Genomic DNA, 13,877 nt, shown 5'->3' with positions numbered 1-13,877 from the left:
ACCGATTTTCTAGAATTTTTATGCAAAATTTGGGACTATAGGCGTGATAAACTTTTACCGGAAACCGCTTCACAGGCGGATTTAGTGGTATATAAACCCTAAAAGCGATATTTTATAGAATCATGTTACTGGTGTGCTATCTTCTGAAGATCAAATTAAAATTTCAAATGCTGCTTCATTTTGTTTTGATTTATAATTTTAATTGCATGTGTTTTTTTTTGTTCTACTGTTCTATCTACTGAATACTAGTATAAAGCTGAAATAAAATGCAGGCCTATGTTTTCATTGTCCCCTGCGGGAGATATATATTTTCGAATCGAATTAGGCCTACTGGTGCAATATCTACTGAGAATCAAATTAAAATTTCAAATGCTGCAATATTTTGTTTTGGTTTAATTCGGGACTATAGGCGTTAATTTGGGACTATATGAGATTCTAAATGCTAGGCCTATCTTCAGTAGATATAGCGAAAAATCCTAAAACGCGCACGGTTACTCTGCGCGAATAAAAAAAAATATCGGCATTCGGCCTATAGACCTTTTTCTAATGACGTCACCTAATCGATATTGGGGTCTGAGATGTAAACAAACAACACGTGCGTTTCTCACGTGTCCACGATGTAAAAACACCAAATATTGCGTATTTTCTCCTCTGTTTTGTCATATTTCACGTTAGCTTCCATAAAATAATTGTTTACGGTAACTGTAGTACTAGTTACCTTTGTTCCAGTTAGTTTTGATGCCATAAAATACAAAAGATACGGAAAAACCGCGATGTTATTTAAAATTCAATCTTTGTTTTGTTTCACAATTTTGTTTACTTTTTACACCGTGAAGAACTAAACGCGTACTGCGAGCTGGCAATTCCGCGCAGGACGCCTAGAGTGGCGCAAAGTTGATCGCTCGCGCCGGCGCGGTATTTGCGTTTGGGTGCTGATGACTCGAATGCTGGACCCCAATATCGATTGATTGGTGACGTCTGAGAAAAAGGTCTATAGGCCTAGACTAATTCCAATCAGCCGTCTACACTTCGCATGTACTGTCATGCTTCGTAGTGACGACTGATTATCTTACAGCCCAAATCATGACGGACTTCTGAAAACTATTCAAGGGGGCGCAGCACTAATTCAGCGTCCCATAGGATAACGTGTGAATTCGGCCTACTTCAAGCGCCATTCCTGGTGTCCCTGCAATACTTGGCAAAATAAATTTGGTATCAAATTAAAGCTCTGTTTCTCTAGATTCCAAAACTTTTGTCGACATATATCGATGACCATTGACTTTTTTTTTTTTTTTTCGGTGCAAAAAAAAATAACTAAAAATATACTTAACTCCCCACTCACATTTCAAAATGGGGTTTTCTCTTAATCCGCCACAGAGAATTGCTTTTGAGATCAATTGTCAAGTTTTTTTCTGCATGTTATCATTAAAGACACTTGTCGAATTCATATGAGCCAATATTGAGTGATTTAAAGTGAACATGTCGGTAGATATGGTCGCTACAATCTTATACGCAATATGGACTATATTAGCCGAATTTCGTTGTTACATAAAATGCGGAGTGATTTAGTGTTGCGCCCTCTTATAAGGTGTTAAAAGGTTTTAAAATCCACATTTATTACTCATTATGTAAACTAGAGAAAATTTGAAGCTCAACACCGAAGATTTCATGTCTCTGCGATATTCCGTTCAAGAGAAATGATGTTTTAAAGATCAGTGCCGAAATGCCGAAAATCGAATATTTCGACTTTTCCTCCAATATGCGAAAGTTTGTACAAAACCCACAAAACTAGTGACAGACGACAATTTGAGCACGTCTTTGAACCAAGTTTAATTTCTTTTCTAGATTATCAGTGTTGCCATTTTCTTTTGCAAATCATTTATTACTGAGTTTGAAGTATAAATACCCCCCCGTTCCAGTGGTAACAATTACGATCTTTTTGCGTAGGCCTACTGAATATTCAGCAAAACGGCTTCATGCAGATTAACAATGTCTTATTAACCTTAAAATCCATTTTTGAGCCTTTTTGAGGATTTTTGGACGCATATCTAGACTTTGTAGGCGCCTACTCGGCCAATAAAGTGTTTTTTCCAATAATTTTTCATGGGGATGACTTTTTGTAATCTTTGTTTATCATCATGATTGAAATAGAACACATTTTGTGAAGCGCATCTCTTATTTTGTGCGAAGAATGTAAAAGGAACGCGTTCATAACGACGGCCGGGTGTTAAAAGGTTTTAAAATCCACATTTATTACTCATTATGTAAACTAGAGAAAATTTGAAGCTCAACACCGAAGATTTCATGTCTCTGCGATATTCCGTTCAAGAGAAATGATGTTTTAAAGATCAGTGCCGAAATGCCGAAAATCGAATATTTCGACTTTTCCTCCAATATGCGAAAGTTTGTACAAAACCCACAAAACTAGTGACAGACGACAATTTGAGCACGTCTTTGAACCAAGTTTAATTTCTTTTCTAGATTATCAGTGTTGCCATTTTCTTTTGCAAATCATTTATTACTGAGTTTGAAGTATAAATACCCCCCCGTTCCAGTGGTAACAATTACGATCTTTTTGCGTAGGCCTACTGAATATTCAGCAAAACGGCTTCATGCAGATTAACAATGTCTTATTAACCTTAAAATCCATTTTTGAGCCTTTTGAGGATTTTTGGACGCATATCTAGACTTTGTAGGCGCCTACTCTGCCAATAAAGTGTTTTTTCCAATAATTTTTCACGAGGATGACTTTTTGTTATCTTTGTTTATCATCATGATTGAAATAGAACACATTTTGTGAAGCGCATCTCTTATTTTGTGCGAAGAATGTAAAAGGAACGCGTTCATAACGACGGCCGTTACAAGGGGCGCAGCACTAATTCAGCGTCCCATAGGATAACGTGTGAATTCGGCCTACTTCAAGCGCCATTCCTGGTGTCCCTGCAATACTTGGCAAAATAAATTTGGTATCAAATTAAAGCTCTGTTTCTCTAGATTCCAAAACTTTTGTCGACATATATCGATGACCATTGACTTTTTTCGCTATTTTGCGGTGCAAAAAAAAATAGCTAAAAATATACTAAACTCACCACTCACATTTCAAAATGGGGTTTTCTCTTAATCCGCCACAGAGAATTGCTTTTGAGATCAATTGTCAAGTTTTTTTCTGCATGTTATCATTAAAGACACTTGTCGAATTCATATGAGCCAATATTGAGTGATTTAAAGTGAACATGTCGGTAGATATGGTCGCTACAATCTCATATTCACTATATGGACTATATTAGCCGAATTTCGTTGTTACATAAAATGCGGAGTGATTTAGTGTTGCGCCCTCTTATAAGGTGTTAAAAGGTTTTAAAATCCACATTTATTACTCATTATGTAAACTAGAGAAAATTTGAAGCTCAACACCGAAGATTTCATGTCTCTGCGATATTCCGTTCAAGAGAAATGATGTTTTAAAGATCAGTGCCGAAATGCCGAAAATCGAATATTTCGACTTTTCCTCCAATATGCGAAAGTTTGTACAAAACCCACAAAACTAGTGACAGACGACAATTTGAGCACGTCTTTGAACCAAGTTTAATTTCTTTTCTAGATTATCAGTGTTGCCATTTTCTTTTGCAAATCATTTATTACTGAGTTTGAAGTATAAATACCCCCCCGTTCCAGTGGTAACAATTACGATCTTTTGCGTAGGCCTACTGAATATTCAGCAGAACGGCTTCATGCAGCTTACAATGTCTTATTAACCTTAAAAGCCATTTTGAGCCTTTTTGAGGATTTTTGGACGCATATCTAGACTTTGTAGGCGCCTACTCGGCCAATAAAGTGTTTTTTTCCAATAATTTTTCACGAGGATGACTTTTTGTAATCTTTGTTTATCATCATGATTGAAATAGAACACATTTTGTGAAGCGCATCTCTTATTTTGTGCGAAGAATGTAAAAGGAACGCGTTCATAACGACGGCCGTTACAAGGGGCGCAGCACTAATTCAGCGTCCCATAGGATAACGTGTGAATTCGGCCTACTTCAAGCGCCATTCCTGGTGTCCCTGCAATACTTGGCAAAATAAATTTGGTATCAAATTAAAGCTCTGTTTCTCTAGATTCCAAAACTTTTGTCGACATATATCGATGACCATTGACTTTTTTCGCTATTTTGCGGTGCAAAAAAAAAAATAGCTAAAAATATACTAAACTCACCACTCACATTTCAAAATGGGGTTTTCTCTTAATCCGCCACAGAGAATTGCTTTTGAGATCAATTGTCAAGTTTTTTTCTGCATGTTATCATTAAAGACACTTGTCGAATTCATATGAGCCAATATTGAGTGATTTAAAGTGAACATGTCGGTAGATATGGTCGCTACAATCTCATATTCACTATGGACTATATTAGCCGAATTTCGTTGTTACATAAAATGCGGAGTGATTTAGTGTTGCGCCCTCTTATAAGGTGTTAAAAGGTTTTAAAATCCACATTTATTACTCATTATGTAAACTAGAGAAAATTTGAAGCTCAACACCGAAGATTTCATGTCTCTGCGATATTCCGTTCAAGAGAAATGATGTTTTAAAGATCAGTGCCGAAATGCCGAAAATCGAATATTTCGACTTTTCCTCCAATATGCGAAAGTTTGTACAAAACCCACAAAACTAGTGACAGACGACAATTTGAGCACGTCTTTGAACCAAGTTTAATTTCTTTTCTAGATTATCAGTGTTGCCATTTTCTTTTGCAAATCATTTATTACTGAGTTTGAAGTATAAATACCCCCCCCCCCGTTCCAGTGGTAACAATTACGATCTTTTTGCGTAGGCCTACTGAATATTCAGCAAAACGGCTTCATGCAGATTAACAATGTCTTATTAACCTTAAAATCCATTTTTGAGCCTTTTTGAGGATTTTTGGACGCATATCTAGACTTTGTAGGCGCCTACTCGGCCAATAAAGTGTTTTTTTCCAATAATTTTTCACGAGGATGACTTTTTGTAATCTTTGTTTATCATCATGATTGAAATAGAACACATTTTGTGAAGCGCATCTCTTATTTTGTGCGAAGAATGTAAAAGGAACGCGTTCATAACGACGGCCGTTACAAGGGGGCGCAGCACTAATTCAGCGTCCCATAGGATAACGTGTGAATTCGGCCTACTTCAAGCGCCATTCCTGGTGTCCCTGCAATACTTGGCAAAATAAATTTGGTATCAAATTAAAGCTCTGTTTCTCTAGATTCCAAAACTTTTGTCGACATATATCGATGACCATTGACTTTTTTCGCTATTTTGCGGTGCAAAAAAAATAGCTAAAAATATACTAAACTCACCACTCACATTTCAAAATGGGGTTTTCTCTTAATCCGCCACAGAGAATTGCTTTTGAGATCAATTGTCAAGTTTTTTTCTGCATGTTATCATTAAAGACACTTGTCGAATTCATATGAGCCAATATTGAGTGATTTAAAGTGAACATGTCGGTAGATATGGTCGCTACAATCTCATATTCACTATGGACTATATTAGCCGAATTTCGTTGTTACATAAAATGCGGAGTGATTTAGTGTTGCGCCCTCTCAATGCGACTTTGGTTATGCGCCGTAGCGCGACTGACTAGCGGCGCCCGTGTACCGCGTCGCTGTACCGCGCCGCTGTGACAAGATCGCGCTCTGAACTTCTAAAAACAACAAACTCGGTCAAAAGGTCAATTTGGACACAACTGCGCACGCTCTATGCCACAGGAATCCTGTTGCAAAACCCGTCACTTTTTTTCCACGTAGTTTTCTCAGTCGTCAATCCAGATGGTTGACGACTGAGGGCAGCAGTCTACTATAGGCCCATAGACATACCACCGTTTGTCTGGGTATATCTCGTTTGTCTGGGTATAGGCCTATGCCGCGCATTAAAAAAAAAAAGGGGGGAGGTAAAAATAGAGAAGCAGGCAGATGCGGAAAGTGATGAGTCTGTAATATCGCTTTAAACTTTCTGATCGGGAAAAGAAAAATCTCGCCGCTACATGATGAAGTAAATATTTAGAGAAAATAATATAAAACATTACTTCTAGAGTAGAAAGATGCAATGAATCGGGATGAGATTCTAAATGCTATCTTCAGTTGATATAGCGAAAAAATCCTAAAACGCGCACGGTTACTCTGCCCGAATTAAAAAATCGGCATTCGGCCTATATGCTGCGCTATTTTAAAAAAAAAAGTGTGGGGGTGGGGAGAGGTAAAAATATAGAAACAGACAGATGATAATCTCTGCTTTATAAGTCCCGTTTTAAATTTTGGTCAGCTTCGTCATTTTCACATATTTTTATAGCTCTGCAGTCGGCCTGATGCCGATTTTTTTTCTCTGAGCGCGCAAACCCCGTTCAATGCAGTTTTGCCGCTTCGCGCCGTACTGAATCATCATCTACAACTAGTGCTAGGCAATATTTTTTTTAATATTATCATTTTTTATTTTTTTGCTTGGTATCTTCTGAAGATAGCAATTTTGGTCAGCTTTGTCATTTTAACATTTCTTTATAGAAAACAAAAAAAACAAACCAAAAAAAACAATGATGATTCTTTCAGTACGCAAAAAAATTACTTTTTGTCTCATATAAACCCGGCATGATAGCTATCCGGTAGACAGTCTATTATACAAGAAATCATTAAACATAAAAGAAAAAAAGTAGAGGTATGAATCAAGGCACTAAATGCTATCTACAGAAGATAGCAAGGAAAGCAAAAACATTCAAAATAATAATGTTCCAAAATAACATTGCCTAACACGCGTTCTAGATGATGATGATTCAGAAGGCAAAATGGGAGGATTCAGTGCGAAAAATCCCGGGGACGGTAAAACGGCATTAATTTGCCGCGCGCTTAGGGAAAAAAAAATCGGCATTAGGCCGAATGCAAAGCTATAAAGAAATGTTAAAATGAAGAAGTTGACCAAAATTTAAAACGGCACTTATATAGCAGAGATTATTGGGAACATGAAGGAAATAAAATAATAAACAAAACAAAAAAGCAAAACAAAAACAAAACAAAAACAAAACAAAACAAAAAACAATGATGATTCTTTCAGTACGCAAAAAATTACTTTTTGTCTCATATAAACCCGGCATGATTGCTATCTTCGGTAGACAGTCATATCATTAAAAAAATCATTAAACATAAAGAAAACAATTAGAGGTGTGAATCAAGGCCCTAAATGCTATCTACATGAAGGAAATAAAATAATAAACAAAACAAAAAAGCAAAACGAAAACAAAACAAAAACAAAACAAAACAAAACAAAAAACAATGATGATTCTTTCAGTACGCAAAAATTACTTTTTGTCTCATATAAACCCGGCATGATTGCTATCTTCGGTAGACAGTCAAATCATTAAAAAAATCATTAAACATAAAGAAAAAAATTAGATGTGTGAATCAAGGCCCTAAATGCTATCTACAGAAGATAGCAAGGAAACCAAAAAACATTCAAAATAATAATGTTCCAAAATAACATTGCCTAACACGCGTTCTAGATGATGATGATTCAGAAGGCAAAATGGGAGGATTCAGTGCAAAAATACGCGGAGCAGCTAAACGGCATTAATTTGCCGCGCGCTTAGGAAAAAAAAATCGGCATTAGGCCGAATGCAAAGCTATAAAGAAATGTTAAAATGAAGAAGTTGACCAATATTTAAAACGGCACTTATATAGCAGAGATTATTGGGAACATGAAGGAAATAAAATAATAAACAAAATGAAAAAGCAAAACAAAAAGAAAACCAAAACAAAACAAAACAAAACAAAAAACAATGATGATTCTTTCAGTACGCAAAAAATTACTTTTTGTCTCATATAAACCCGGCATGATTGCTATCTTCGGTAGACAGTCATATCATTAAAAAATCATTAAACATAAAGAAAAAAATTAGAGGTATGAATCAAGGCCCTAAATGCTATCTACAGAAGATAGCAAGGAAAGCAAAAAACATTCATAAAATAATAATGTTCCAAAATAACATTGCCTAACACGCGTTCAAGATGATGATGATTCAGAAGGCAAAATGGGAGGATTCAGTGCGAAAAATCCCGGGGCCGGTAAAACGGCATTAATTTGCCGCGTGCCTAGGAAAAAAAATCGGCATTAGGCCGAATGCAAAGCTATAAAGAAATGTTAAAATGAAGAAGTTGACCAAAATTTAAAACGGCACTTATATAGCAGAGATTATTGGTAACATGAAGGAAATAAAATAATAAACAAAACAAAAAAGCAAAACAAAAAGAAAACAAAAACAAAAACAAAACAAAACAAAAACAATGATGATTCTTTCAGTACGCAAAAATTACTTTTTGTCTCATATAAACCCGGCATGATTGCTATCTTCGGTAGACAGTCATATGATTAAAAAAATCATTAGACATAAGAAAAAAATTAGAGGTGTGAATCATATTCCCTAAATGCTATCTACAGAAGATAGCAAGGAAAGCAAAAAACATTCAAAATAAAAATGTTCCAAAATAACATTGCCTAACACGCGTTCTAGATGATGATGATTTAGAAGGCAAAATGGGAGGATTCAGTGCGAAAAATCCCGGGGCCGGTAAAACGGCATTAATTTGCCGCGCGCCTAGAGAAAAAAAATCGGCATTAGGCCGAATGCAAAGCTATAAAGAAATGTTAAAATGAAGAAGTTGACCAAAATTTAAAACGGCACTTATATAGCAGAGATTATTGGAAACATGAAGGAAATAAAATAATAAACAAAACAAAAAAAGCAAAACAAAAAGAAAACAAAAAAAAAGAAAAGAAAAGAAAACAAAAACAATGATGATTCTTTCAGTACGCAAAAAATTACTTTTTGTCTCATATAAACCCGGCATGACTGCTATCTTCGGTAGACAGTCATATCATTAAAAAATCATTAAACATAAAGAAAAAAATTAGAGGTGTGAATCAAGGCCCTAAATGCTATCTACAGAAGATAGCAAGGAAAGCAAAAAACATTCAAAATAATAATGTTCCAAAATAACATTGCCTAACACGCGTTCTAGATGATGATGATTCAGAAGGCAAAATGGGAGGATTCCGTGCGGAAAATCCCGGGGCCGGTAAAACGGCATTAATTTGCCGCGCGCCTAGGAAAAAAAAAAAAAGGCATTAGGCCGAATGCAAAGCTATAAAGAAATGTTAAAATGAAGAAGTTGACCAAAATTTAAAACGGCACTTATATAGCAGAGATTATTGGGAACATGAAGGAAATAAAATAATAAACAAAACAAAAAAGCAAAACAAAAAGGAAACAAAAAGAAAACAAAACAAAAAGAAAACAAAAAGAAAAGAAAACAAAACAAAAAACAATGATGATTCTTTCAGTACGCAAAAAATTACTTTTTGTCTCATATAAACCCGGCATGATTGCTATCTTCGGTAGACAGTCATATCATTAAAAAAAAATCATTAAACATAAAGAAAAAATTAGAGGTGTGAATCAAGGCCCTAAATGCTATCTGCAGAAGATAGCAAGGAAAGCAAAAAACATTCAAAATAATAATGTTCTAACACGCGTTCTAGATGATGATGATTCAGAAGGCAAAATGGGAGGATTCAGTGCGAAAAATCCCGGGGCCGGTAAAACGGCATTAATTTGCCGCGCGCCTGGGAAAAAAAATCGGGATTAGGCGGAATGCAAAGCTATAAAGAAATGTTAAAATGAAGAAGTTGACCAAAATTTAAAACGGCACTTATATAGCAGAGATTATTGGAAACATGAAGGAAATAAAATAATAAACAAAACAAAAAAGCAAAACAAAAAGAAAACAAAAACAAAACAAAACAAAACAAAACAAAAAACAATGATGATTCTTTCAGTACGCAAAAATTACTTTTTGTCTCATATAAACCCGGCATGATTGCTATCTTCGGTAGACAGTCATATCATTAAAAAATCATTAAACATAAAGAAAAAAATTAGAGGTGTGAATCAAGGCCCTAAATGCTATCTACAGAAGATAGCAAGGAAAGCAAAAAACATTCAAAATAATAATGTTCCAAAATAACATTGCCTAACACGCGTTCTAGATGATGATGATTCAGAAGGCAAAATGGGAGGATTCCGTGCGAAAAATCCCGGGGTCGGTAAAACGGCATTAATTTGCCGCGCGCCTAGGAAAAAAAGGCATTAGGCCGAATGCAAAGCTATAAAGAAATGTTAAAATGAAGAAGTTGACCAAAATTTAAAACGGCACTTATATAGCAGAGATTATTGGGAACATGAAGGAAATAAAATAATAAACAAAACAAAAAAGCAAAACAAAAAGAAAACAAAAAGAAAAGAAAACAAAAAGAAAACATAAAGAAAAGAAAACAAAAGAAAAAACAATGATGGGCATAACTACACAATACCCACCACACCATGGGCACAGCCCTGAGCTGCTTCAAAGGGAATAGCCCCTCAATTTGATATTTTCTTGTATTTTGACAAATAATCCCCCTATAGTCACATCATAATTTCTTTTACATTTTGGTTCTTGGACAAATGTCTTCAACGAAGCGCCATCTATCTAGTAGTTGGACAAATAATCCCCTACAGTCACGACATGGCTTTTGGGATTTTGGTATTTGGACAAATAATTTCAGACAGAGAGGGTGTGTTGGTTGAAAACAGCCCGACGGTGTTGGTCGGCGTAGACGCAATGTCTTCAACGAAGCGCCATCTATCTAGTAGTTGGACAAATAATCCCCTACAGTCACGACATGGCTTTTTGGATTCTGGTATTTGGACAAATAATTTCAGACAGAGAGGGCGTGTTGGTTGAAAACAGCCCGACGGTGTTGGTCGGCGTAGACTCAGTTGAAAACTCATTATTTGAGTACGTCCAAGGTTCCACACCATGGGCCATTAACCAAGTGCGTCCATGTCCAAATAGGATATGAGTAGTATAGGTATGGAGGTTTCCAGGAGGGTGAATGAGCAAGTTTCAGGGGCAGATTTGGATATGCTTGGATATGGGACAAATCCTGCCCTCTGATTGGACAATCCCAATGGGTCAAGGGGTGAGTCATCAAAATCCTGCCCTCTGATTGGACTGTTCAAGGTTATGGGGGCGTGGTTAGTGACACGAGCAGAAAATACAGGGGCAAGAGCAGGAACAGCAGGGGCAAGGGTTGGAAATCAGGGGCAGTACCAGGTTGTTTATAGGATGGTAGTTAAGGACAACAGTATAAATATTTGTTTTTGTTAAGAATCCAAAACAACTGCAGTAGGTTAAAGTGAAATAAAATTTTCCGATATTTCAAGAGGTGTTACTAGTGTGTAAAGTACTGTAGGGTATTGTAACCTATGTTGTATTTATACTAACTTACGGGTATCTTGTTTGGTCGTTTAATAAATTACACCTATAGTGAGTACATCGTGCCTATTATAATGGGCTAAATGCTACTGAAACATATTATAAAATAGACCCAAACAACAAAAACATTAGAAAGTAATAGTACTCTCAACTTGTCATAAATCTTAATATAAATAGTTCATTCTAGCTCATTACTGAAAAGCTTCAGGCAAAAAGTCAATACTTGCTGTCCTTGACAACAACAGGTATCAATATTTTGTTTACAAAACAGAACATTATGCTACCAAGGACTTCCAATCAATATTAAGATCAATCATCAATAAATTACTCTGTTTACCATCTTCTCCAATAATATTTATTGAATTTTGACAACGACTCGTTCTTATTTACTTAAGCTCAAGGACGTCATGTAAATTTCTAGTTTGAACTTGTTTAGACTTGTTTTAAGACAAAAGAATTGATTCCAAAAATAGCAATGATGTTATGGAGACATGTCTGGACTTGTCTAGATCAATACAGATCCTATCTATATAAGAGCGTCTGATTAAGACTGGTGGTCATTTACTCTCCTGATCTTACCAAGATCCAATCAGCCTTAGAGCTCGCTTTAATTCAAGTTACAACATAAACTACCTGATTAAGATACTTCGTATCCAGCAAGTTCATGCCAATCTTAAGAGACTAAAGTTAAAAATCATGGCAAAGCACCAATGTACCTTCTGTAATGCTACATTTAATCGCAACTATCATTTGAAACGCCATTTACGTACCCAGCATAGCCAAGTGAGAGTATCCTTCGTTTGTGACATTTGCACGAAATCATTTTCACGAGTTGATAATTTAAAAGCACATCGGAAATCTCATTTTGATGACAGAGGTGAAATTATTAATGTGAGGCACAAGGAGCCTCTACAATGTTATGTTTGTGACAAGACCTTTACACGTGCCTATAATTTTAAGCGTCACCAACGGACTGTTCATACCCATACGGAAGGTTGTGGTGCAAGACTTCCCAAGCAGAATTTCCCTACAGAACATACAGAAGGTAAGTTTCGAACTCTGTTTGACAGTCAAATACACACCCTACACAGAAAGAGCAACACAACAACTTCAACAACAAACCCTGTGACAAACACCATTATAAACAAATACGCACTCAAACATCAAACTATGCATATCCACACCCATACACCCCCACACAAGTGTGTCTATGCAATGCATAGCTTTTAAAACTCACCATAATGCTAGAAGATTCAAGAAGCTAGACGTGGTAGAATACGCATAATGAAGATAATAATAACTCATTCTATAAAAGAACACACAATTCAACTGAGATAATGTTTTGTACAGTTAAATTATTGTTCCTGACAAAGAAATGAATTACAATTTTTTTATCAAAGATAAATCCAGAGACAAATTTGACTAGTAATTCCACACAAATAATTCCCCATGTTTATGAAGCACCTTTTCAAGAGTGAAATGTGGTGACCCATGTACCTGCACCCACTTAGATATAGTAGTTGTTAAAGTTATTTGATGAAATGATCAATAGTAAGACCTTTTATTTAGTAAGGTTGGTCAATTGACATAATAGATCTATCATGGCTCTATGGTCAATATAGCACAGGGCTTTCCCAGATCTGTAGCTGGAAGTTATTTTTACACAATATTGATCAATCGCTGACCTGAGAAGCTATACAATTTATTTAATACACACAGACACACACACAATTTATCATAACTGATCAATTATGGTATTTATAGTAATAGCATACTCATGATATCCTGCAATATTTTAAACGATAAAGAAAAAAGAAATGAAAAAAGGAAGAAGTTTAGAATTTTGGCAATATATCTTCTTTTAAGTTTTTATTAAAGTTTTAATTCTTTATTTTATATAGTTTGAGTGTGCAAAGGTACATAGCAACTGTGCTAGTATAAATATTTGCTATATTATATATGTTTATAATCACTTCCACTGACCCATGCATGTTGATATTGATCATACATAATTATAGTCTGTACACATTTTTTCATTTCTGTCTCACAGAAACATTGGCTCAAAGTGGCAAAGATGCAAGCCAAGAGGAAAGTCAACCAGCAAAGCGACAACGACTTGAAACAACTGATGCTGATGAAGAACTACCGACTGAGGATTTGTTTCAACATCTGAGGGATGATGAAGTGTTACAAGATATTTACCGCAAACAGTGGCAGAAAATCAAAGACTTTAAAACAAAAGGAAGAATTAGAGACATGTATAACTTTAGACTATTATCTCTAGATTTGGATTATTTGAGTGAGATAGCACTAGGTGTGTTTGATAAGCAAAAAACAGCATTTAAAATCAATGTTGCATATGGTTTTGTACTGAAGAATAACGAAGATGGAAAGCTTAGATATCATTATGCTTCCTCAAATAACAGATTGTTAAACACGCCCATGCTTGTTCAAAACAGATCAGATTTCATGAAATTTTTGGCAGAACTTCTGAAAAGAGACCCCTTGGAATATGCAAAAGCAGAGAGACCTAATTCTAA

The sequence above is a fragment of the Amphiura filiformis genome, chromosome 2, assembly GCF_039555335.1.
Source record: "Amphiura filiformis chromosome 2, Afil_fr2py, whole genome shotgun sequence".
Classification (NCBI taxonomy): domain Eukaryota; kingdom Metazoa; phylum Echinodermata; class Ophiuroidea; order Amphilepidida; family Amphiuridae; genus Amphiura; species Amphiura filiformis.
Note: the sequence above shows the minus strand (reverse complement) of the source record.